The 25,835-nt window shown below is 37.3% G+C and overlaps 1 protein-coding gene across 11 annotated transcripts in view; it reads right to left on the bottom strand.

The window, feature by feature from the left end:
* The window catches only part of LOC130907420 (neurexin-3b), a 584,351-nt gene that overhangs the window by 317,027 nt on the left and 241,489 nt on the right, over positions 1 to 25,835 (bottom strand). The window lies entirely within an intron of this gene.

Here is a 25,835-nt window from a genome sequence, read left to right as displayed (position 1 = left end):
ATCAAAGTATGCCTTTATATCTATTATTTATTATCTACAGGTACATCTTGGATTGGTCCAATAATCTTTGCCCAAAAAAAAAAAAATAGAAGTTAACTAGTATTACAGAATCAGTGTAAAAATGCACTAAAGTAAATTTTCCAATATTTTAAACTCTGTCATGTGTAAGATTGAAAGGTTGAAATGGGAGTGTGCCCTGGTTGACATGTGTCATCTGTGTATATTTGTATTTGAGTTCAATTGTGTTTGTAAGTTAAATGGTCCTGCAAACACTTGGTACTTGAAACCAAAAAATGTCAGGTTATCAGCAATTGTTTCTACAAAATGGATCAGCGACAAGACTTTTGTCAGGGACTGTATATATTTTTTGTAATGAGTCTCTACAATATGTCAAAGTCACCACATACAGTACATAGCCAACGCCTGCATGTTTTCCACCAACACACCCACTCCATCAAACCATCCAGAGCAAAGAGTGTTCAGATTAATCCAGTCATCTTCAAATTATTAAGAAACCAATTCTGTTGCTTATTTTTCTGACAGCTTCATGGTTCAGTCTCCTCTGACTGAATTAAAGCATGTTTACAATAAAAGTACAACATCCATGCATGCTTATCATAAATGGAAAACAATCTTATCACATTTTAAACTTGGCACATTCATGTTTTGTAATTGGGAGACAGAGATACATGTCCCACATGTACGGTGGCAGCAATATTTATCATACAGGCCTATGTCTGGCAGCTTGAGGCGTTGATACGCTCACGTGCTGCTCAGTGTGCGGAAAATTAAATCATCATGCCACTTCCTCCCCTTTCTACTCAGCAATACCCCTCCGCAGTGTTCTGTTTGTGTCTTTGCTCTAATTGTGAAATATTTTGGGGGGATTTTTGTCAATGCCAAATAGAAGCAATTAAAAATGACTCCAACATCATGAACACAAAATCTAAAATGCAGATTAAAGTACTGAAAGATATTTTGTTTCAGACACTATGCTGGATGGTTCTGTTCACTTGTGTTAAAAAATAAGGAAGGAAAAAACAGCACAAGGTATCTTGGGAGACACATGGATTAAAAGGGGTGTTCGTTCGTAAAATACCAATTTTAACACCAGAGTGCTTAAAAGAGGGGCACATAAAACCCTGGCTTCAGAAACTGACCATTATATGGGAGCAATTTGGGAATTCACCAAGTAAACAGTAAAAAAAAAAAAAAAAAAGAGTTTTTGAAAGTTGTAGCTTCAAATAAAATTTCGGACTTTACTCAAGACCATGGGTGTCGCCAGACACATTTCACTAGGGCACGTGCCCCAGTATTGATCTGCAGTGCCCCGGTAAAACGTTCACTGATTAAAAAAAAAAAAAAAAAAAAAATACTTTGGAGTTTTAAGTCTACATAGCATAATCTACAGAATTCACCCATTTAACTCAATTGCTCCTAAAAACATATAAATGCGTTTCAGTGTCCCAAAGACACTGAAGACACTTTTTTTTCATAAAAGACATCTCTGGGTCCCTATTCAACTGAGCTCCAAAGCATAAAGCCGAAAATCCATTTTAAAGCAATAAAACTGGCCACTGGAGGGCAGTAGCGTATTTGGTAAGACCCGCAAACTGATTCAACGGCAACGAACGGCCGGGTCGCATGGTCGGAGCGCTGCCGGAATGATGCCAGGCGGCAGACGACCGAGCCGAACAACCGAGAGAACGCCCAGGATGCCAGGCGCTGGACGACCGAGCAGAACGACCGGGACCACCAGTGCAGCGGAAGATGCCGTTGAGTCCGTGCTGCTTGCCAAGCAGACCCCGCAGAGACTAAAAAATAATCCATCTTTATGACACAGGCAGCGATGAGGGAAAAGTTTACCCGGCTGTTGCGGCGACAACAGCGTTATCTCGGCAACAACAGCATCATCTCTCAGTTAGTTATATGTAAATTAATTGATACTTTGCTATCAAAAGCTCTATTTGTCTTGTTCTTGATGATATTTTGTAAAAGGAAAACATTATTCAGATGTTCAGGATGTAACTAAAGCAAAAAATAGCTGTGTTAAAGTCAAAGTTATGTTTGAAATCTATGCTTTCACAAAAAGCTCAATTCCTCTGTTTTTTCATCAGAAGTTGGAAAATTGCTCAAACTAAGCTATTTTCTAATGCTGATTTCTAAAGAATGGAAAAAGATATGAAATTACTTTTTTTTCCTGCTGAAAGAAGAGAGTCTAATCTTTCTTTTGGTGGGTTCCATGTTTATATAGCGATAGAACAGAATTTTCTGTGGGCCTTGCAAAATCATTCAAAGTCCAGTAAAACGGCCGGGAGCGAAGGGCCTTGCTCTGGTGATAATGGCTGGGAGTGAATGAGGTAATATGGTCATATAATTCTATTCACTCCATATAAACAATCTGCACATGGCTCCTTAATACATTAATTTATACACTGAACTTTAGCTACGATAGGCATATGAGTTACTGTGACATTAATCTGTGGCAACGCTCTACAATGGTTTTAATCGTACCTGGAAAATAGGAGCTTCTCGTTCATGATTGGAGAATTTTACTCCTCACAAACTTCTCTTTCTTGTGGGGTGCCACAAGGCTCTATTTTAGGGCCTATTCTGTTTCCACTTTATCTGCTACCTTTCGGATTAATTATAAGAATAAAAAAAAAAAAATCTTCGATTTTATGCCGATTACTATTTGCCCCTGAGACCCAATGAACAAACTACTCTCACTAAATTAATGGAGTGCATTTTTGATGTGAAGCAGTGGCTAGCACAAAACTTTTTACATCTTAACAAGAGCAAAACTGAATATATTACCTTTGGAACACCTTCCATGATGAAAGCCCTTGAGCCCAACTCTGGCGCTCTCGCTCCCTTTTTTAAGACAAACGTTAAAAATCTCGGACTGATATTCGAGTAGGCTCAACTTTGAAAAACGGATTAGTTCTGTTATAAGAGCTCCGTCTCTTGGCCAAAGTGAAGCCTTACTTTGTCACCATGACCTTGAAAAAAAAATCTGAGCCTTTATAAGCTCAAGACTGGACTATTGCAATGCACTTTACAGTATGTTGGTCTTCCCAAGTCTTCTATTTATCATCTGCAACTTGTTCAAAATGCTGCTGCTCGATTTTTAACCGGTACACCCAGACGTGAACGTATTACCCCCATGCTATCATCGCTCCACTGGCTTCCAGTTAATTTTAGAATTGATTTCAAACTTTTACTGTTTGTTTCTAATTCTATTAATGGCCTGGCCCTTCTTGTTTGTCAGATATTTTAACTCTCCGTAACTCTGTCAGAGCTCTTCGTTCTACCGGCCAGCTTCTTTTGAAAGTTCCAAGGTCAAGACTTAAACAGAAAGTTGATCGATCTTTTGCAGTTGCTGCCTCCAGATTGTGGAACAGCCTTCTCCCTGAAATCCACACCATTGAGAATCTAGGGCTTCTAGGCCTTTTAAATTACAGTTAAAGACCCACTTTTTAGCCTCACCTTTTATCCAGACTAGGGTAGCCTGGTTTTATTTCTTAAGGGTCCTAATGCTTTAGATTTTATCAGTTTTATTGTTTTATTCACTGTTTTGACCTTTTTTTTTTCTCTCTCTTTCAATGGCATTGTATAATACCTTTTATTTATCATGAACTATATTGTTGTTGTAAAGCACTTTGTGGAATTTTCGGGTTTTTGTCAAGGGCTATAGAAATAAATTTGAATTGAGTTGACATTTCCGCAAAGCACCTATGCTGCGTTCATGTGTGTCAGGATATCTGAGCTCCCAAGTTGGAAAATCGATCTGATGTGTTGTAAGTCTGGTGAATGCATCTGTCAACTGGAGACAGCAGGATCAATATGCATAGAAACTACCTGCATGCCATATACCTGTAGGAGGCACAAGCCTCATTGAGTTGCAGAAATAGCTGCATTGTATAAATCTAGTTTTCAATCCAATTTACAGATTTTCTTTTAATGAGACCATTGTGGGTTTTTCTTTCTTTAACGGAACTGTTCAAACCCATTTGTTCACATGTGTACCACCAATAAAACATCTGTCATGCTTATTATAGATTTTGTTGTCTGCCTTTCCACCTTGAAATTAAACCTGAAAAGACAAACCTTGACAAGGGAAAAAGATACAAACTCATGTACCTCTCCAGATATGCACGGCAATAAATTGCTAATGTATTGGTAATTTTATTGGAATGGGTTTTTATGCCACAACTGAATAAACATATTTCAAAAGGCAAAATAGCAGAAGGTGCTGCACATTTGCATATTAAACAACATTGTGTACTTGCTAGTAGAAAATGGTATAGATAGTATTTAATACAATTTCTCCTAAATATTCATGAGATCATTTGCGCACACATCTCTTCAAAATATTTTGCTAAGCACAGTATGACTCTTATGGGAGGGGCATTATAAATGAGTTTTCTGAAAGCTAACCTTTATGGGCTATACTGTAAATTCCCTGTGATCCAATTCAAATCTCAGCTTGAACTTCAGTGCCTGAGCTGTATTGCTGTTTTATTTATTACATGGTTTGTCTAATATAATTTGCCTTAAAAACATTATTGCAACCAAGCTTGAAGTGAAACTTCTATTTGAGATGAAACTCTTTGAGGAGATTTATTTTATCTATTTATTTATTTATTTGAAAGCAGATGTGTACCTTTTAGGCGCATGGTGAATTATGCAGGTAAAGCTTTGGTTGCCTGTGCATGGAAACCACATACAGACACTAAAGTCCACCCATCCAAATGTTTTACTAATACGACTACTACCACCACTGCTAATGGCATATAATACAATAATGACAAATCACTTAATTCCTACACACGATAGTGTATACCGTATTGGCCCGAATATTAGACGGCCCTGACTACAAGACGACCCCCTCTTTTTAAAGACTCAAGTTTGAAAAAAGACTTTTTGAACACCAAATTAATTTTTATACAGAAAATAATTACCGTACATCTGAAACAAATGATTATAACAATATATTTGAGAGAAAAAGCATGTTATTTTGTCTCATTCAAATCTTAATATCTGAACATTTAAATATGTAAACTAAAGTGCAATCACATTTGTAAATTAATGGCTTCTGGTTTTTGAATGTGTAAATAAACCAATCTATTGTGATATAACAACAAAATTGCAATAACTGCATTAACCATCAAAGTGAAGTCTACCTGTAACTGTAGTCTTGAAACAAATCTGAATAAGGAAAAACATTGCAATAAAATAATCCAAATTGGTTAAACTTGAGAGTAGCTGAGGTCTGTCATGACAGAACATCACTTCAATGATATCTGGCGCCATCTAGCGTCGTGAATGGGTCTAATGTCTAGACCGCGAATATAAGACGACCCCCACTTTTTCAGTCTTATTTCAATGCAAAAAACTTTGTCTTATATTCGGGCCAATACGGTACTAGGGTTGCACTGAAAGGAACTTTCTTGGCCGAAACTAAAACTGAAATGGAAAACTGAGGCCGAAAACCGAAACCAATCATTATTAAAAATGTTTTTTATCTATTTATGTATATATTTTTAAAAAGTGAATAATTCAGATTTTAATTTTTGTTATTTACATATTGTTTTCTTAAATATGAATTCCTAATAGTAAGAATTACAAAAATATTTATTTGATCATGTTAATTCGATACTGACATTTTAAGAATGGACAACATGAAATAAGATTAAAAAAAAAAATATATATATATATATATATATATATATATATATATATTATTAAACGTTTAACTTGACTTATTACTACAGTGGGGAGAACAAGTATTTAATACATTGCCAATGGGTTATCCCATTGTCAGTGTATCAAATACTTGTTCTCCCGACTGTATATATGACCCGCAGAAAAACTAATCTACTTTTTTAGATAAAATGACAGTTTTAATTTAAAGGGTTCCATGGATAGAAAGACGTACTTCCTAAAAGTTAAATGTTAGTACGAGTTATAAAAATTTGCTATTAAAACCCCTCTTAATGTTTTCATGTTAATGATATTTGTAAAATTATTTTACCTAGTAGGTCACCATTGTTTTTGACGTTGCAAGGCAGTGATGTCAAATGGGCACGAACCAGGTGTTGTGCCAAAAAATGCACCTCCTGCTTGAACTGCATCCCCTGACAGAAGCGCGCACACGTCACTCGTACAGCGATTAGACTCCAAATTCTTTCGAACCAATGAAGCTAATTACTACTACGATCGCTACCATAGCTTGGATTGTCATCGAGGCTGTACAGAAATGACTTTTGAACAAGTTAAAAGTATTTACTTTGGCCAAATAAAGCTTTTTCTTGCCAATCGAAATAATACAGCCTGTCCATACCAATCCACACGGAAACGACTTTCTTTTACTGTGAATACGTATTATAAAATGCTATGTGCTTTACCATTGACCCTTTTACACCCAAAAAAACTGTCAATTTCTCAACGGACTTACCTTCACATCATACAATTGGAACATAAGGCACAAAGGACACGCACTGGGGAATAAAAGGAACACTACGGCGTCAGTCAAGGGACAAAACGCACTCATTGGCTTGATCTGTAAATAATTTAAAACTCGCCATTGACACCTTGTAGCGTATTTAAATCTCTACCTTACATAGTTAAAGAATGACACTGTGAAGCAGCGCATCCATGTGGCGTCACCGCCCTGCGACGTCCACAACAATGGCGAGCTACTAGTTAATTTTTTGGTTTAAAATTTTACAAATTGTATTTAAACAAAAACTTTAACATGGGTTTTAATATCCAATTATTATAACTCGTACTCATATCTATCTTAAAAACTACATGCCTTTCTATCTGTGGTTCCTTTTGAAAAAAAAAAAAAGTAGCATCTCTGCTTTATCACACTGACATCGGTTCCTCTGCTCATCACGAACATGAGCAGCAGCACATTTCAGCAAATTTGAATTTTCGGTGCATCTCTAGTACAAGCTTTACTGTAAACCTTTCAAATGGTACACATCGTACACTGCAGAGTGCATAAACATTGGTAGACGAACTGTACATTCTGAATAAAACATCAGTGTGCAATGTCATTATCGTGCTGTTATTTTAGTACTTAATACCCACTTTAATGCAAATAAGAAGCCTCCATGGGATGCTGCGGGTTCTTCCCGTCATGCATCCAAAGTGTGTGTATCAGGATATTTATGCTATGAAAAGCATGCAGTCCTTCTCAAGAGAGTGGAAATGGAAATGTCATTTTAAATGTCAATTAAGTTGATGTGTGTTACCCCAGACTTCACATAATTAGCAGTCCAGCTGATAAAAACCTTCTCAAATATTCATTTTACCCTGCTTTATTTGCTAAGGCAGTTCGTTTTTTTCCTCAATCCTGGCATGAACATTCTGTTAATGTGCTGTTTATTTTCTGTAGATGCCTGTCAACTGTTCTCCCATACACACAATGAAAAAAATATTCATTCATTCATCTTATGAACTACTTTTTATGGTTATTATTTTTTGAATGTGTTCAAAATTATTCTTTAAATAGCATAGTAACTCTAAAAGTGGCAAAGAAAGCAGTGTATTTGGGGGGGGGGGGGGGGGTTCAAATTGCACTGATATAAAATGTTCTCAATTTCTTTGAACGAGTTCGCTGTTCAAGTATGCCTCACAGGGTGGGAGCCAATTTCTTTGCGCACCAAAGAGCACAAAATGACCTCAAGACATTTGTGAAGGGTCCAATGGAACGCACTGAACAAATACGAGAAAGGGCAAAATGAATTGGCTTAATTAATTACCATAAATTCCCGAATATAAGGCGCACCGGTGTATAACGCGCACCCCAACTTTACCTGTAAAATCTAGGGAAAATTATTGTACCCGTGTATAAAGCGCACCCTAATTGTAGCACCAATAAATATGAGTCTCGTGTCTCGAAGTTTTATAAAGTACGTGGTTGCAGCATTTTTTAATTATTTTGTCAAATATTTAAAAAAATAGAATATTAATTTTCTGTGGTAAAATTGCTCACAGTGTGCGATAATAATTTTCACAAAGTAAGGAGTTGTAGCGAGTTTTAATAGAATTCCCCCGCGGAACTGATGTTGGCAAGTTGTGGAGTTCCCGGGGGGAAGGGTTAGTTAAGGGAACAGCCGGAAGTAAACAAATGTCCCGCGATTTGCGTGCAAGACGTACGTTGTTACTTTGTGAGTTTCAATTTAAATAAAACAACGCGGCTTGCCTCAGTGGTTCAACACTCTTCCTCTGACTCCTGTCCTAGCTCGCCACACAGTCAACATTTATACGAAACGGATTGCCGTATACGTTCTCTTCATGACAACATCGCCGTGTGCCGGCATGTTGCAACGCAAATGATAGAAAAGTGTATCGGTAAATAATAAACGAATAGTACAAAAAAACATTTTAATTTTATTAGATGTGAAACATATCATGAAAACAATTATTTACCACATGAAACTTGATTATTATATCACTGTCGTTCGGATTAGGTAATATTGTGCTGGTCCATGCTTACATGGAACATGAATCATGAAGAATTTTTTCTGTCTCCGTCCCTGTACCCGGGAATAACGCGCACCCATGATTATACGAGTAAATTATGGGAAAAAAAAGTGTGCGTTATATTCGGGAAATTACGGTAATTAGTTCTGCGAATGGAAACCAGTTCAGGGTGTACCCCACCTCGTGTCTAGAGTTGTATGGGATAGGCTCCAGCACCCTTGTTACCCTCGTAGAGATAACCAGTACTGAAGATGAATGACTGAATGAATAATTAATTATGTAAAATTAAAATCCATTGCATGAGTGTGTGCTGAACAGATGTTTTAATTACAGTGGTACCTCTATATACAAATTTAATTCATTCCAGGACCTGGTTTGTAAGTCCAAATGGTCCGATGTTGAGTAGTATTTTCCTATAATAATACATTATAATTCGATTGATTTGTTCCCCAATCAAAAACCTATGCTAAATCATTAAAAGGATCCACGGATAGAAAGACTTAAAAGATAAACGTTATTATTAGGGCTGTCAAATTTATCGCGTTCACGGGCGGTAATTAAATTTTTAAATTAATCACGTTAAAATGTTTGACGCAATTAACGCATGCAAGGAATGACCCGCTCACCCATTGCCTGAAACAGATTACAATGACGCTGTTTATGCACATCGAGAGTGAAAAGAATGCCACCGGCCTCTTGGGGGCAGCGCCGTTCCATACTAATGTTATTCCTCCTAATAGTGGGAGAATTACTAGTTGTGAGACGTGTATGCTGTTGCATTGTGCTATTTGTGCTCCACACATATTTCTGTAAGTTTAGTTTCTTTTAGTGGCAATTATGTGTCTCTTGTTGTATTTTGGGTAAGATATGTAGAGAGATATATATGTTATAAAGGCGGGTGGACACAGGCGTTCATTGGACCGAGCCATTTATTGGCATAAGCTTCGGCAAATCCTTCACAACAAACATAAGTATCATTTAGTGAAAGCAAAACTAAAATAATATTCCTATCTCTCAAAAAAAATAATGTTCACAAAAAGAAAAGCGCTTCAATGTTTATTAATGATGCCCTATTCTCACACAGTTAAACATCTATGCAAAGAAAACCGGCATTCCCAATCAAAATAGCTATGCAAAATACACATAAAACTTACTCAGACTTTGGTCACTCTATTCTTATTATTGTTATTTTTATTCTTATTATTATATTAACTCTACTTTTGATTAAACATTTTACAAATTTTATTAAAACGAAAACATTAAGAGGGGTTTGAATATAAAATTACTATTAGTTGTAACTATAACAACTATAACAAGGTAATAAAGACTCAATAAAAACACAAATAGTAAGTATTCGCCACTTTTAATCGATGTGCGCATGTTTTGGACGTCTCGCCGCGTAGAATGAATTGCAGGAACCCGGCAGTGTTCGTCTAGTGACAGTGACAAACTACGTCATCACACCGAGCGTCCATTGCACGGATAAAACATGGCACCCTCTGTAGGTCAAAACATGTACTAAATATTACAGATTTTTAAATCAATGGCAATATTTTATGTGTTTCTAATAACATATTTTAGTAAAAGAGAACAATTGTGGCTTATTAGAGCCTATAAGTGTAAGTCCGAGGTTGCCTTTAATAAATATTGCTGGTACAATTGCAAATATCAATTACACAGAGAGAGAGAGAGAGAGAGAATGCGCTCTCCTGGGTGCGTTCGGTGGTGCGTTCGGGAACAGCATACAAAGAGAGAGAGAGAGAGAGAGAGAGAGAGAGAGAGAGAGAGAGAGAGAGAGAGAGAGAGAGAGAGAGAGAGAGAGAGAGCGGTGCGGTAGAGTGGGAAGTTTTAGCTTTTTTTTCATATTGTATTTGGCGTCAGCTACGGCGGACAGTAGCCATGTTGTGTTGTAAAAGTTCTGAAATAAATTATTAAAAGCCTGATGAAGCTGGCGACTTCCTTGCCGATATTACAATAATAATAATGATAATATATTGGAAAATAAAAAAAGCATCTTTATTGTCACATTAACTTAAAGAGACCGGCCATATTGTCGAGCCAATTCACATTTTTCTATAATTTCCTTCTTAATATCAATGGTAAACGTCACCTTTTTCCTTTCCACTAACCTTCTTAGGACCCATGTTGATTTCTCTCACAAGAAAATCCGTCTTGCGGGAAAACACTGAAATTGCAACGCTGTCATAAATTGTCATATTTCGAGCATGTCGTCATATGTCGAGGCAAATGACAACTCAAATTTTACGTCGGATACCGAAAGGATCGTACGTCGTACGGTCGTATGTCGAGGTACCACTGTACTTTCATTACTTCGTTCATGTTTGTGATGTGTATACGTTATCCCTAAAATGTTGATGAGGGTGGCGCACTAGCGCCCTCTGTTGACAAACTGCCACTAATTATATTGAAAGCTAAAACAACAGTCATGAAAAGATAATACTAAAGATAAAGATAAAGATAATACTAGTATTTACATACACTTTTTCTTCATTCTGATGAAAATCATTCAGACTGAAGCTCTTTGGTGAACTGTTTACATAGGACATGATTATTTTGATCTGGTGTTTACATGTGCTACTTTTAATCGTAACATCTGTTCTTCAGACAATACACATACTTGAATATTGTGGTAGTTTGCAGTCGATCCCAGCTTCACTGAACTTTAACTGAACTGTTTTAAATAGTTTTTCTGTTTCTTTCTGCCGTCTAAGCATGTGATGACTTTAAGCTCTTTAAGAGTTTGTAAAAAAGACCAGTGCTCTGTTTAGTAGCCATTTTTCAAGGTGTAAACGTCGCTTTTCGTTCACGCTGACAGAGCATGTGCAAACAGGACATAGCCTGACATTTTGAATCAACATTTAGGAAAAGGATTATTCCATCTCAGAATCAAATTTCACTCTGATTCGTTTATTCCGATGGAGGGGGAGTACTTTAATACGGTTTGGTCTTATATTCCGATTGTAATTGGAATACTTGGCTCAATGTAAACCAGGCTATTGAGAAGGATTTAAAATATTCTTGCTGTGCTATACACGAGTCTGAGATAAGTTCATGAGAATATAAGAATTCACAAGCTGTGTGGTGGTGTGGCGTCAATATGAAACAGTAAGCGGTTTTGTGCAGCAGACATATTGAATAGGCTTTACATGGGGATGAGCTAAATCCAGGGAGCTTTATCAACATGTGACAGATATAATCAGCATCGGAAACAAGCCACGCAAGCATAATCTAAATATGTTTTTTGTTGTTTAAAAAATACCTATATATTTATTTGCTCTATTTTGAGCCACAGCATAGCATGGCATTGGCTTAACCTCATAACCGGTGAAAGTCATTAAACAGCATTCCACAAGGGTTCTATATGTCTCCATAAGATGGATTATTCAAAGCCAAGCGAATATGTTTGACCTGAAAGGTGCTGACTATATGATTAATGGCAGTTTGTGATGATTAATGGTGATAAAAGTCCGGTTTCCTGTGTACAGACACACGTAGGGGTCACATACAAAGAAAGGCTGTGGACAATCTTACATTATATATCACCAGCAAGAGTAATATCCAGAATTTACCATAGGGTCATTACAAGACATAGTAATACTATGCATACACAAAACGTGCATTTTTTTTGCAATATTTAAAAAGAAAAAAAAAAAACAGTTGTCTAACTACATATGCCAGATGCAGTAAACACGAGCACACACAAAATATGGAAGTTATTTTTAGGGGAGACACCAATTCAAATAAAAAAATATTTTAAAACCAAGAAAAATATTATACGCACTGGAATGTCCAATGTTATTTTTCCTCAAGCTGACAGTTTGGATTTCCCTTTTTACATGTGTATGGCAGTTTAAGTTGGGTGTTAAAATATACAGTATTTAGTTTTCCATAATTGGTTGAAAAATTACTCTCATTAGAATTGTTTTGTCCTTGTGGCTAATTCTGCCCATTTGTGTTGTTGTTTATAATGTTCTGAACGCCATTTTACATTTTTGTCTTATGAAGATTTTGGTTGTAAATATTTCAATTTTTCTAAGTCATTCAACATTTAGAGAATGGTTAAGATATGCTTTTAGCATTCTTAACATTGACAACAAACATGTCCTAATAGAATTAACTATGTCAACTACGCCTGCAAGCAGGACTGAACGGGCCCTCACAGTTTGCTGCAACTTGGGCGTTATGCAACTTGGATGGTACACAGGTCAGAGTTGTGGCAGATCGTCCCCCTCTCATCATCTCATGAGAACCTAACATGCTCGAAACTCACCTTTTTTTGGTATTCGAAATACATTCACACACCTAGGAGAAAAAATCTCTATTGAAGAGGGTCCTACAAAAAAAGGAGATGCTACTGAGCTGTGCTGCCACCCCCTTATTCAAAACCGAAAAAAATCTTCAAATTGGGTCAATTTGACCAACTGTGCCAAATTTCGTGGCTCTATAAGCTGCCTAAGTCCTTAAGAAATTGGCTTCCTTTTAATGGTGAACAAAGGGTCGTAACGGCAACAAATAGAGGCATGTGGACATGGGCCTTAAAATGTAGTATTACAAAAAGTCTTGTAATGATGACCAACCCGAAAAGAATTGGTCATGTATAAATAAAATGAGTGACTTTCTGTTGCAACTAGTTGGCGCTATTGGGTTGATGCAAATGACTCTCACCAAGCACGGGACATTTGGCAAACATATGTTGTATATCTGTCAAGTTATGACTGTTCAAAATTTATGGCGAGGCAAAATGGCGACAGTCATTTTCAATTTCCTGTTTGGACCCCTCTGCTTCAACAAAACCTCAATATTTTTCATAAGGCACCTGAACACACGTCTTAAGACTCCCCGATGCAGGTTTGAGGTCAAATGATTTTTTTCCCTTGGAGGAGGAGCCTGTCTCGTAAAAAAAGGGCGTTTCCTGTTCCCACCAGGGGGCGCCAGGCTTAATGGGTAATATTTCAATATAGTTTTGTTCAGGTTACCTCTCATACATGGCAGATACGAAAAAGACTGAACCTTGTATCAGGGAGTTATTAGTCATTTACTGAATTTGGCACTTTGCAAAAAAAACGACCGACTTTGGCACCCCGCCCAGGTCACGCCCGAGAAAGAAAACTCACCATTTTCATAACTTAAGTTCTCATATGTCTCATGAATAGTCACACCAATTTTGAGGAGGATCCAACAAACTCCCTAAGTGCCAATGTCTCAGATATGCACCCTATAACTCGATACGAATTTCACATTCAACCCAACATACCCGGTTTCCTGTTTGGTTTGGAAAATGGGTGCAAGAGACTTTTTGGAGCAGTATTGCACAAGGTATCTGTGCACCAAATGTAATTGCTCTACACTGAAAAAAATCACATAGGAGAGACCTTCTTGAAAATTTCAAGGGGTCGCCACTGAGCCATTTTGTTACGTTTTTTTTCGCAAGGTTGCAAAATTATCAAAATTTACGCCAAGCTGCATGCATGTGCAAGTTTTGGTGAGTTTCAGAGCATACTAAGGTTTCCAAACTGGCCATTTTCATTTGCCATGAAAAAATAATAATCCTTTGCATTACAATAGAGCTCTCGCACCAGTTGGTGCTCGGGCCCTAACAAGCAGAGCAATGGCAGCTTTGCCAGGTTTCCTTTTGTCTTTCCATCTCTCCAGACATCCCTATCCTTGTTTGTCACCTTAAAATTGGCAGTGGTAGCAAAGTTTCTATCTGTTGTACATTACACCTGCCACAATGCCTGCTGACCTTGTGGTCTTTGTGCTTGGACATGTTCAACACCTACTTTCCTAGGGCTTCTACTTACTTAATTGTGGCTAAATTGTGTCTTTTGTCAATCCATACACTGTCATTTACTGATTAACGTTTGCAATTGCGAGTAACTTTTCATCCTCTTTCTTATCTGTGGGTGTGAGGAGCTTGTTTGAGACCTTATGAGGAAGCTCTGTCATGCATTGGTGATACTACTTTTGAATTCAGTGTGTTGAACTGTGAAAAATGTGTAGGCAGGGGGCGACGATGTCAAAAATGTTGTGCCACACACCACCATGTGTCTTCTATTGCTGGTAGAGATGCCAACCATCTGGTACATGTAGTCGACTGTCTACGCTTCCTTTTGTGTGGTTGTAGAATGTTGTGAGTTCAAACTCTAGCACACAGTAAATATAACCAGTGTTTTGTTTTGTTTTGTTTCTTTTTTTTTGTTTGTTTTGTTTTTACAAGAGAGGAAACACTTCAGAAACAGCCATTGACAACTCCATTTTTTTACCAAATGTAATTTGTTTTAAAATATATGAACCATCCATCTAAACGCTAAAACACGATTACATCATGAAGGTGGTGGGTTGAAATCGTCCATCAGAGAATTTAGGGAACCATGCCCACCATCAGGGGGCAGCAGAGTATAAGACAGGCAGCTCCAGTGGATGCCAGGTGAAGAGGCAGCTGGATGAGAAAGGTGGACATTTAGGATACGGCAAGAAAACATGTTAATCTGTGTGTCTATGGTATGTTATAGAAATGTGAAAATGATAGCAAGGCAAGTCAATCCACCATATGATTAAAATATTACTGTGCCCTATGATCATGGATGTTCACAGTCTTCAGTTGTTTCAAAGTCAGTCCTTCATGAATTGTCAAGAGGGTCGTGATGGTAATGTCATAAATGACACAATCTCACGCATCACCTCACATCCATGGGAAGACTCATCCTCATGCCGGTGAGAATTGAGTAGAGTTGTCAATATTTCAGATGGCAGAAGAGACACTTTCATTTCCACTGTATGCACACGCTCAGTGTGAGAGCTAGTGGGAAAACCACACAGTAGGAAGAGGGCGTTTGAAAGTATGTGTGCTCTGTTGAGAAAGAAAAGAAGACTGCACACAAAGCATGGGAAGACTGAGGTGGCACGTTCCCATCCTTCATTCCCAATTCTACATGACAAGCCACTGTGACAATCTACTGTAGGTTTACATAACCTAGGGCAGCTCCCACATTTAATTACAAATGAAGATTAGGGAGAAAAAACAATGTACCGAGTAGCGTAAAAACAGAAACGAAGAGATGCAGTCGAGTGGTTTTCTCCTTGCTGAACATATTCAAACAAATCTACACCCAAGTGCACTCAAAAAAATGAAACATGGTATTTATGCAAAAACCTTATTTCAAGTGGTTTCACACAACTGCTTCAAGTTACTATTAAGTTATGTAGTTCAATGAAAAATGTCTAAATTATTTAAGTAAGACCAATCAACTACTTGAAGAAGTTAAGATATTCCTATTCAAACCTTTTGCATGCAAAATGTGTAACCGCACTCAAAAAAATGAAACTGTATTAATGTGAGAACCTTTTTTCAACTGGTTACACAGAATATATACAGTATATAAATATAACAGGAGTTTTACTTTTAAATAATCGCAGAACATGGGTATAACTGGCAATTGTACTGGTGCACTCGCAAGAAGTGACAGAGGGACTTTGCATCCCTTAAGCACAGAAGTCAGACTCACTATTGTGGTCTTTTCAACTGAACACACTCCAGCTATTTACAGACAACACTACTTACAGTCGTGGTGTCACATCACTCACAGGTCTTTAAGTCTGCTTTGTTTTCTGACACATGGACTTAAAATGGGTGTGGCTGATTAACTCTGCAAGTACATTTAATTCTGTGTTCAACTCACTTAATTGACACCGCGCAAAGAGCGATCTTAACACTGCTAGTGTTAAAACAACACCCAAATCAACTCAAAATTAATTTACACCAAAAATCAACTCCTCAAATTTTCCTGTGTACAGCACCCTCAAAGGGACAAAAGTCATAAAATTTGTGCAATCACGTTGCATATATATTAAGCAATGTTTTTTTTTTTTTTTTTTTTTTTTTTTTAAATAAGTGTTTTAATTGACTTTTTTACATGTAAATACAACAATGGGTTCAGTAATTTTTGAAAACACAAGCTAATATGTATATGGCGCAAAACACAGACAAGGCTGAAAAAGCAGTTTCTGCTCATGCACCCCTCTGTAAAATAAACTGCTGAATTTTAAGCCAAAAGAACTGTTGTGTTTGACACAACAAGATGTCTATATGCTGCCATAGCACTTTCATGGTGCATTAAGCCTCCAAGCTATTTTTAATTTGTCCGTTTTACCCTGGAGACCCCCGTTTACAGACACAGCACAACCACTTTTGTTTCAACCCAGCCATATACAGAAGGTAAGTCATTACATTTATTATTTGAAATGTTTATCATTTTTAGTTTAGAATCATTATTTGATGTCAAATATTAAATTAAAAAAAAAAAAAAAAAAACTTTAAAATATGCGAGTGAATAATTTTATAAACTTTTAAACAAATTACGTCACAATGAAAAAAATGGTCTATAAATGGGTCCCGCATATCTCCCCTATTAACTATATCTTAATTTTTTTTTTTTTTTTTTGTTACTGTCGTATTCCCCGATAGTTTAGATCAGGGGTCCCCAACCTTTTTTGCACCATGGATTGATGTGATTTGGGTCTTTTTTTCACGGACCAGTGTTCTGTCAAATTTTGCCCCCTTATAAAATTTTGCCCCCAAAGCTTTTGTGGCGGTGAAAAAAGCCCTCTTTTATATTCAGTTGGACTCTCAATGTTATCCAACAGTGCTAAAAAAAACTATTTACATCATAAACATACATGTGCAACACGAAAATGGCGTAAATTAATGCTTAAGGACACGGTGAAGTTGTTAAGTGAGAGAGCTGCATGCAGTTATTGTGTGCAGCTAACATGGCAAGCATAAGTTAATATTCCTTTCTTTAAAGAAGGTTTGTGGTGTGTACTTCGATGCATTTGCGGTCATTTTTAGCGTTACGCGCATGCCAAATTTGTCAGAACACCGGCAATGTGCGACAGAAAAATACAGCAAATATAAAATAACACTTGTTTTTAGCCCCGTCGTGTTAAGTGCAGGGAAAATAGAACTCATTTAAAAACATTTGAAAAAAAAAAAAAAAAACTCGAGCACTCCTTTTTTGCAATTTCTGCATTGCGACCCTTGATATATTACTGTGTTTCACCCATAAATCCCCCAAAAGTCCAGCTGTGGCCATTCACAGCTGTATCTTGAGTTTTTGGATCGAAACATGGTAAGTATGAAATAATATCTTGTTAAAATCATTGTGTCTTTAATTATGCTCTCTCATGCTCTCACCTAGAGTTAGTTTTTAGGGGTTTAAAAAAATACAAAAAAATTAATGCCCTCCTGTTCAATTTTTTTCCTCCCCCAGAAAATTGAGATTTTAAGCTTTCCAATGATGTATCACACATGCATATAGGACAATTTAAAATTTTGGCCAAATTGGGAACTTCAAGTCACCTGAGTGTTTTCCGGCATATACAATGAAAAACACCTATTTAAAATTTAATTCATTTCATTCATTGACGTTACATATATATTAAGCAATGCTTTTTACATAAGTGTTTAAATTCTTGGATGGATTCAATAATACAATGTATTACAATGTACATACAATGAAAACACCTATTTAAAAGTTAAAATCATGTTACGTATATACTATATTAAGCAATGCCTATTCATAAGTTTTTTAATTGACTCTCTTACATGCTATATACAACAATGGATTCAGTAATCTGTAAAAACACAAAACTAATGTGTATATACAATTAAAAACACCTATTCAAAAGTTAAAATAGTGCATGTGCATTTTTTGAGTGTGTCCATCCACAACAGCACTGATTCAAACTGCTTTTTGAACTCAGTAAATGTATTTAGTTGAGTTTACTCTGCCACTCTAGGCAGCTAGCATGGGAAGAAGAATGTCAGCTCGCCATCAGTCTATCACCTGGTGCTGAAGGCTGGAAACACATTTTGAGTGGCAGGCAACTCAAATGTCCTCTCAAGGATAAGGGAAGGGATATTTTTCTTCATAACTATTCCAAGGAGAATTCTACAGCTGGCATCTGCAGAGATAGACTTCAATCTGCATGTCCTGCAATCACACGGGCAATTTCTCTGTACAACGATCATCTCTGCCTCTACAAACTCTGAACAACATACTGTAGTAAAGGTGGAATGAATCATTTCAAGGAGGGTAAAGAGAAAGGCATTTTCCAAAGCCCTCGTGCAGCACTGTACTACGGGGTGAATCACCAAACGCGCCTTGAAAAATGTGCGACACGCTTGATAATGTGGAAGATAAGAAAGTCATTATTCCGCTCAATTCGATGATTATTCAAGAGTAGGGAGGTGATAAGCGTTAAAAGACAAATGGAACAAACCTGAGCGGGCAGAATAGAGAAGAGGGCTTGTTTTCTATGGTTGAAATGGAAAAAAACTTCAATTTTCTAGAAGCAGCACAATTCAAGCACGTTCAAGCTTAAAGTAAAATGGGATAAATTTAGCACGCTTCCCTGAATAGCAAAAGTGCAAAAAAAGCCCAACACATGCACATTAAATCGGTTCTGGTCAAAATTGATTGGAATCTAGGTCAAAATTGATTGGAATCTAGCCCAAAAAAAAAAAAAAAAAATGGAACTAAAAAATACAAACAGATGTGACATTTAGCATTTTAAAGCGAAGAAAAAGAAGGGTGAAAATCATCCAAAGATAGTCCAAAGACTCCAGAGCCAGTAAAAATGCTACTTGATGGTTGAAGGACCTGTGTAGTGTTATTTTACCACCTGCAGCTCACCACAGGCACATTGCGGGACTGACAACACCACAGTTAGTGGCCTGTCTTGGGGGGGAGCAAACAGCTGCTATTATCCCTGTAACAGTGAGGGCTTTATTTTCATGTCAAGTGCAGATCTGACTTCCTCATTGTAAGAGGCAATTTAGACTCAGTGGTTGTAATTTAGTATAAACACACAGGCAGGTGCATTTGACATTGTCGACAAGTTTGTCACATGCGCTGGGCGTGTTTTGAAGCTCACACCCTCTTTCTTGGCACAGAGTAGTCCTTCAGCTTTCAGCACCATTATTTGACATATTTGTTATTATTCTTTATGGAACAAAAATATAATGTCGCCTTACTTTTTATTTTAAAGTATAGAAGAAGAAAAAAAGAAACACAGGGAAATTTGATTAGCAATAGTCTACTGTTACAAGCTCGCTTGGTTTTGTGTTGTTATGAGCTTAGCTAAAGTTAGTTAGAAGCAGCTTTCATGTGCCCCTCTGAAAAAATTCCTGGTCTCAGCTAGATTTCCTCTGTGAAATTAATCTGGAGCGGCCACTGACTACAGTGCTTTATTGTGCATCAAAAATATGTAAGAGGGATCAAATGAAAGCTAGTCTTGGGGGCTGTTTACATGGTGAGTCTCCAAGAATATGACAAATTTCATGTTTGCATTTACCGTCATTTTCGGACTATAAGGCGCACCTGACTATAAGCCGCAGCTATCCTCACTGTATTATGCACTGAACCAAAAGATATGAATTATTTCACTTTTGAATGGATGTAAAAGATCCAAACTGGACATACATTAAATGGAGTTATTGAGAAAATTTGCCGGATGACACTTAATGAGATCTGTCATAAGCATTCACTAATGCCCAAGACAATGTCATGTCATAATTATGAAAGTCTTATGACGCCGCTGTCAAATAAAGTGTTACCTATTAACCCAAAACTAATCACAAATAAGCTGTACTGGACTATAAGCAGCAGGATTCAAAATGACGGAAAAAAGTGACAGTTAAGAGTCCAAAAATTACGGTACATGGTTCCAGCTCCATTCGGACAATGTCGTATTTCCGTGTGAAGACGATGTAGTATTCATGCCAGGCCCTAGGGGCAGTACAATGATGTACAGTGATCCCTCGTTTTTCACATTTAATGGGTACCAGAACCCATCGCAATAAATGAAAAAATGCAACGTAGCACCCCCCCCCCCCAGGAAAAAAAAAAATTGGGGGGGGTTTCGTCCAATGTATTTATTCAGATTTATCATTGGAGTTACATATAAGACATGTTTTTTTTTAATCTTTTTCTCCAAATTAAAAAAAATAAATAAATAAAATATGTTTTTTTAGAACTTTAAATGTAATTATTATGATGTTTTAAACATCTTACTGTCCCACATAATTATTTTTTAAACAAGAAAAAAAGAAGCCCAATCCATTCAAAAAAGTAAAACAAAAAAATGATTGTCTTTATTAAATGCTTCAATGAGTGTCCACTCAAATCCGCTCCAGATGCTCACTTATACACAATTAGATGCCACAGCAACTGTTTAACAAGTTAAATGATGATTGACGCATGAGGCGCTTTGAAGGTCGAGTATCTGGCAAGATCAAAACTTAAACTTCTGTCGTTCATCGTTTACTTTAATAAGCAACTCCAGTTCACTCTCTGACGAACAAAGAGCAGGGAGAGCAAGGGAGCTAGGGAGTGAGCGTGAGACTTTGTGATTGGCTCGGGACAGCTCATCTGTATTTATTACTTTTTTTTTTTTTTTAATTGAAAAAAATCTGCGATGGACTGAGGGTGCGAAGTTTGAAGCGCGAAATAGCGAGGGATCACTCCACTTCCTCAGCCCAGAAAACAACATACACGCCCACTCGGAGCAATGGCATCCACACAGTTTTTTCTTTTGCTTTAAAAGGCACAAAAACACAAATAAAATATAACTGAATTAAAAATATTGTAAACATAGTAAATTAAAGCCATGTTTGCTGTTTCGAATGTTTACCAGCAGCAGCTGTGCATGCCCAAAGTGACGTATGCGAGTGCTGACGTCATCGGAGTGAGAGCGTTCCGTTCATATGGTTATATGATTTGAAAATATGAATCAATGCATGAAATACAAATGAACTGTTTCTCGCTGATTTATTTACCAGCTTTCAAATTAACAATTGTACATACATTTCTAAACATAAGAATTCAAGTATGAACATTTATATTTATAACAGCTTCTATGACTTGAACAATGTACAACATTATAAAAATCAATTCGATGACTGTGCAAACATGTCATTGTAACACAAATGACTTATAGCTTGAACAGTATACTTCAAACAGACAACTTATTGTTACTGTTACTGCTGTGACATAATTACTCAAGTGTTTACTTCAAGGTTTCAGTTTTTTTTTTTTTTTTTGTCCGGTGCATTTTTTAAATAAATGCACGCACACTTGCAGCACCCACACAGACACAACCACATCAAAGCTCTATTGTTCTAATGCCAATGAAACATTTAAGATTTTATGATGGCAGTAATGACACAGAATAAAGCAAGCACGTACAGAAAAATAGCTTTTGCCATTAAACGGTCATATTATAGGCTTCACTGTTGGAATATACGTACTTTATGCTGAATGCTTTACCATCATAAAAGCTGAAGAGAAATGTGTGATTTCAGAGAAATCACACACACACACACACACAGATACAAAATAAAGCGACATACTAATTGATAGATGCAGTCCGTGCCCAATCCACTCATTAAGTTCAGCCGTTTCGACAAGGTTAGAGCCACTATCTGTTATTGAGAGAGTTGGTACGCTTCATTAAAATAACAGAGGGAGAGAGTTGGTACGCTCCATTAACATTACATAACATAACAGAGGTGTGTCCTAACAAGTAGCACAAACGAATGGCACAAATTCGAAACCATATTGCAGTAAATGAGGGACTTAGAGGGACGTCATCACTTGAAATTAATATTTCAAGCCCCCCAATTTACCGCAAAATGGACCCGAATTTTTTTGTGCTCTCTTCATGTTAGTTGTTAGGACAACCCTCTGTTATTGAGAGAGTTGGTACGCTCCATTAGCTGTGGAAGCTAAGCTAAGAAAAAGCTACGAGTGACGTCCCCACTCGAAATTAATATCTCAATAAAAGCAAAATACTGTATCTACAAAACCGTTGCCGCACAAACGATTAACATCATTTTTATATAAATTTGCGTCTTATTGTGTGTGTGTGTGTGTGGGGGGGGACTTTACGGAGGCCCGTAGAGATGGTCACAAAGCACATATAGCAAAGTGTCGTCTTATTTATTATTATTATTATTATTTTTTTTTAACTTCTGGGTCATCGTCTTTGCAATTGTCTTGCGAGCCTTTTGCAGTCGTGCTGCAAACCATTTGCTGTCGTGTTGTGGCAATTGGCGTTCGTGCTTTTGCCAATTTGCAATCGCGCTTTAGGATTTGGGGATTGTGTTGTGGAAATTTGCATTCGTACTGCGAACCATTTGCTGCCGTGTTGTGGCAATTGGGGTTCGTGCTTTTGCCAATTTACGATCGCGCTTTAAGAATTGGGGATCGTGTTGTGGCAGTTTGCACTGGTGCTTTTTTTCTTTTGCAAAGCGTTTGCAATTGGGGTTTGTGTTTTTTCTATTTGCAAAGTCTTTGGACTTTGCATTTCGCCTGACACCTCTCAGCCACCGTATAAAATGGCACAAACTGGAGCTGTGAGCAGAGAAACAGACTTTTTGAGTTAATTGGTTTGAGGGTAGGGGCCAGGAAAAATATAAAGAGGGACCTACCTTGCCTCTCTAAGTCATTTAGAGTCGCGCAGGGGTGCAAATGAGAACACTGCCTGTATGCTTGTTGGGAAAGTCGTTAATAAAAACACTTGAAAACTCTCATACTGCTTCGGTTGCCATTCATTGAGAGCAAGAGCCCCGCCACACCGCAATTCTCTTCATTAACTCGATTAACCTATTTACATTTTATCACTATCTATGGACTGTATGTTGTTGTTGGTCAGCAAAGGAAGAAATGAAATGTGCTTTTCAATGTCTGCAGATATAAACGCTCTTGCAAAAGCGCTTATCACTATTTTTTGTGAGAAAATAGATACTTGAGAAGCTGTGAAACAACGGTCAAATAATTATAGATGAGGAGAAAAGAGGAAGAATGGGGGGGTTAATCATTTTCAGGGATTCTTTCTTGTTTTCCCCAGTTTGGCCATTTGTAAGCGATATACTATAAAACGAACATAAAACCATTTAAGTGATAAGAGTTGAACACTTAATTATTCGCCAGCCTTGAAAGACTACCTCATTTGTCCCTCGCTGGGTGGATATCAGGCTAATCATAAGTAGACTGGAGAAAAATGGCTTCCGTCTTTCTGTATCTCACCCAGGGATGATAGTTGCCTTCAAATGTCAACAGCTGAGCTGAACAAAATGAAAAACTGATTAAGCCAAAGTGGCTGCACAAGGACATACACCTACGTATAGAGGCAAGATTATAAACCTTGAAATGATTAAAAAAAAAATTTTTTTTTTAATCTACAACTAATTGTCATGCAGCTGTCAGAGTTTTGAGCGGTGAAGACACAAACATTGCTGCTTATAATTCAAAAATACAAATGAACTGTTACAGTTAAAGGTATACATACCTTATTTTGGGAGAATGAATCGCAAAAGCTTAAATAAGCATAATGACAAAAAATAGGACATTTATAAGTTGCACCGGAGTATAAATCGCATTTTTATGGAGAAATATGGTAATTACTAAAACACAACCCCAGACTATGGGGAGACTGGCTTTCACTTCCACAGGCTGTCCCACAGGCTAACCCAAATGTCATGCACAGTCATAGCGTTCTCCACCCGGTTTTAAATATTGTTCTAAGTTCATGCTCTGTGCTAATTATTTCTTTAGTTACAGTTGTTTCATTATTTGCTAGCTATGCTGTTTAATTTGTTGTTGCGTGTGTGATCATTTCAGTTTTCTGATGACGCCGTGACTGTGGATGACATTTAAGATAATGACCAACCATTATTTGTCATTGTGGATTTGAATTTAAGCCTGCACTTCTGCTTCCAATATTAAAGTGTGAATTGTCCCTCACTGTCTCATTAGTGCCACAATATAGAACCAACATGTCATTTTGGTCAGGTCGTCCCTTTAATAAGTTCACTCATAAGTCATTCCAGCGTTAAAGTTACATCCAAACTATTAAAAATAACAAACAAACAAAAAAAGACTTTTAGTCCCAAAATTATCATCTATGCAATACTAGCTGTCCCATCAGTCAGCTTTGATTTTCATTCCAAATTTAAAGATAAAATGTTGCTGCTAAGCAGCCAATGAAAAATGTTTGCTCAAGCATCTCGGTTGACCTCCCCCTTTGTTTGGATGTATAACTGATGAAAGAGAATGGAATTGGGTGGCTAATTTCATTATTTGCTTCTGACCTACAATGAATACAGTAATTTACGCACTATAAGGCACATCTGACTACAAGCTGCCACCCACCAAATGTGACATGAAAACGGCATTTGTTCGCACCGGACTATAAGCTGCAGCTGACCTCACTGTATTAAAGGATGTTTACACCGGTAACACTTTATTTGACAGCGGCATCCTATGACTGTCATAAGACCAAATGAACCACCAAACTTTGAAGCCAATTGGTTCAAAGCTTCATTTAGCCATCACTGCTCACTTTGGGATCACAGTCGATCTCTTCTGCCACCTGCTGTCAACACTGTTGTTCTCCAACATGCCACCTAGTATGCATTGCAGCTCTACAGATGTAAATAACAATCACAATTCCTTAGGCTGTATTGGCTGAGCGAAATTGTGTTGGTTCGTCCCACTCAAATGGATCTACATGAACTCTACTTTATAATATACATACGGTGCTAATTAGTACAAAAAATAAGTTCTACTCACGGTTTCCAGTCATTTTTTAGTAATTAGCATTTTTGTGTCGGTCTTTTCCCCCCCGTTACTAATTAGCAACGTATGTATATTATAAAGTAGAGTTCATGTAGATCAGGGGTGTCCAAACTTTTTGCAAAGGGGGCCAGATTTGGTGTGGTAAAAATGTGTGTGTGTGTGTGTGTGTCCGGGGGGGGGGTTGACCTTGGCTGACGTCCTTTACGTAGAACAATATATTTAAGCAAATTTTAGCAAGCCATTCTGTGTGTCACATTTGCTTTATTATTATTTTTTTAATTAATAATTTCAACAATCTCGCAACTAGCCTTTGTGGCGTACTCTTTCGAATCTCGGGCTCTTGCGAAATACTGCTGCTGTGAAATTAAACTAGCTTCAAGTTGCTTCATTTTCTCTCTGCGTCTCTTCCCTGTAATCTTGTCGTACATGTCAGCGTGTCTTGTTTGGTAATATCGCCTCACATTGAATTATTAAAAACAGCAACTGTCTCTTTGCAAATGAGACAGACACAGTTGTTGCGTATTTTAGAGAAGAAATAGTCCAATTTCCGCCTATCCTTGAAGCGTCGGCCGTCGCAGTCAACTTTCTTTTTTTGTTGTTGATTGTGGCCATTTTAGAAAATTGGGAGTAAAGGGTCACACGTGGTAATGTTGCTTAGAGTGCTGCTGCCTTTTA

The sequence above is a fragment of the Corythoichthys intestinalis genome, chromosome 19 (assembly GCF_030265065.1).
Source record: "Corythoichthys intestinalis isolate RoL2023-P3 chromosome 19, ASM3026506v1, whole genome shotgun sequence".
Classification (NCBI taxonomy): domain Eukaryota; kingdom Metazoa; phylum Chordata; class Actinopteri; order Syngnathiformes; family Syngnathidae; genus Corythoichthys; species Corythoichthys intestinalis.
Note: the sequence above shows the minus strand (reverse complement) of the source record. Positions and strands in the feature narration are given on the sequence as shown.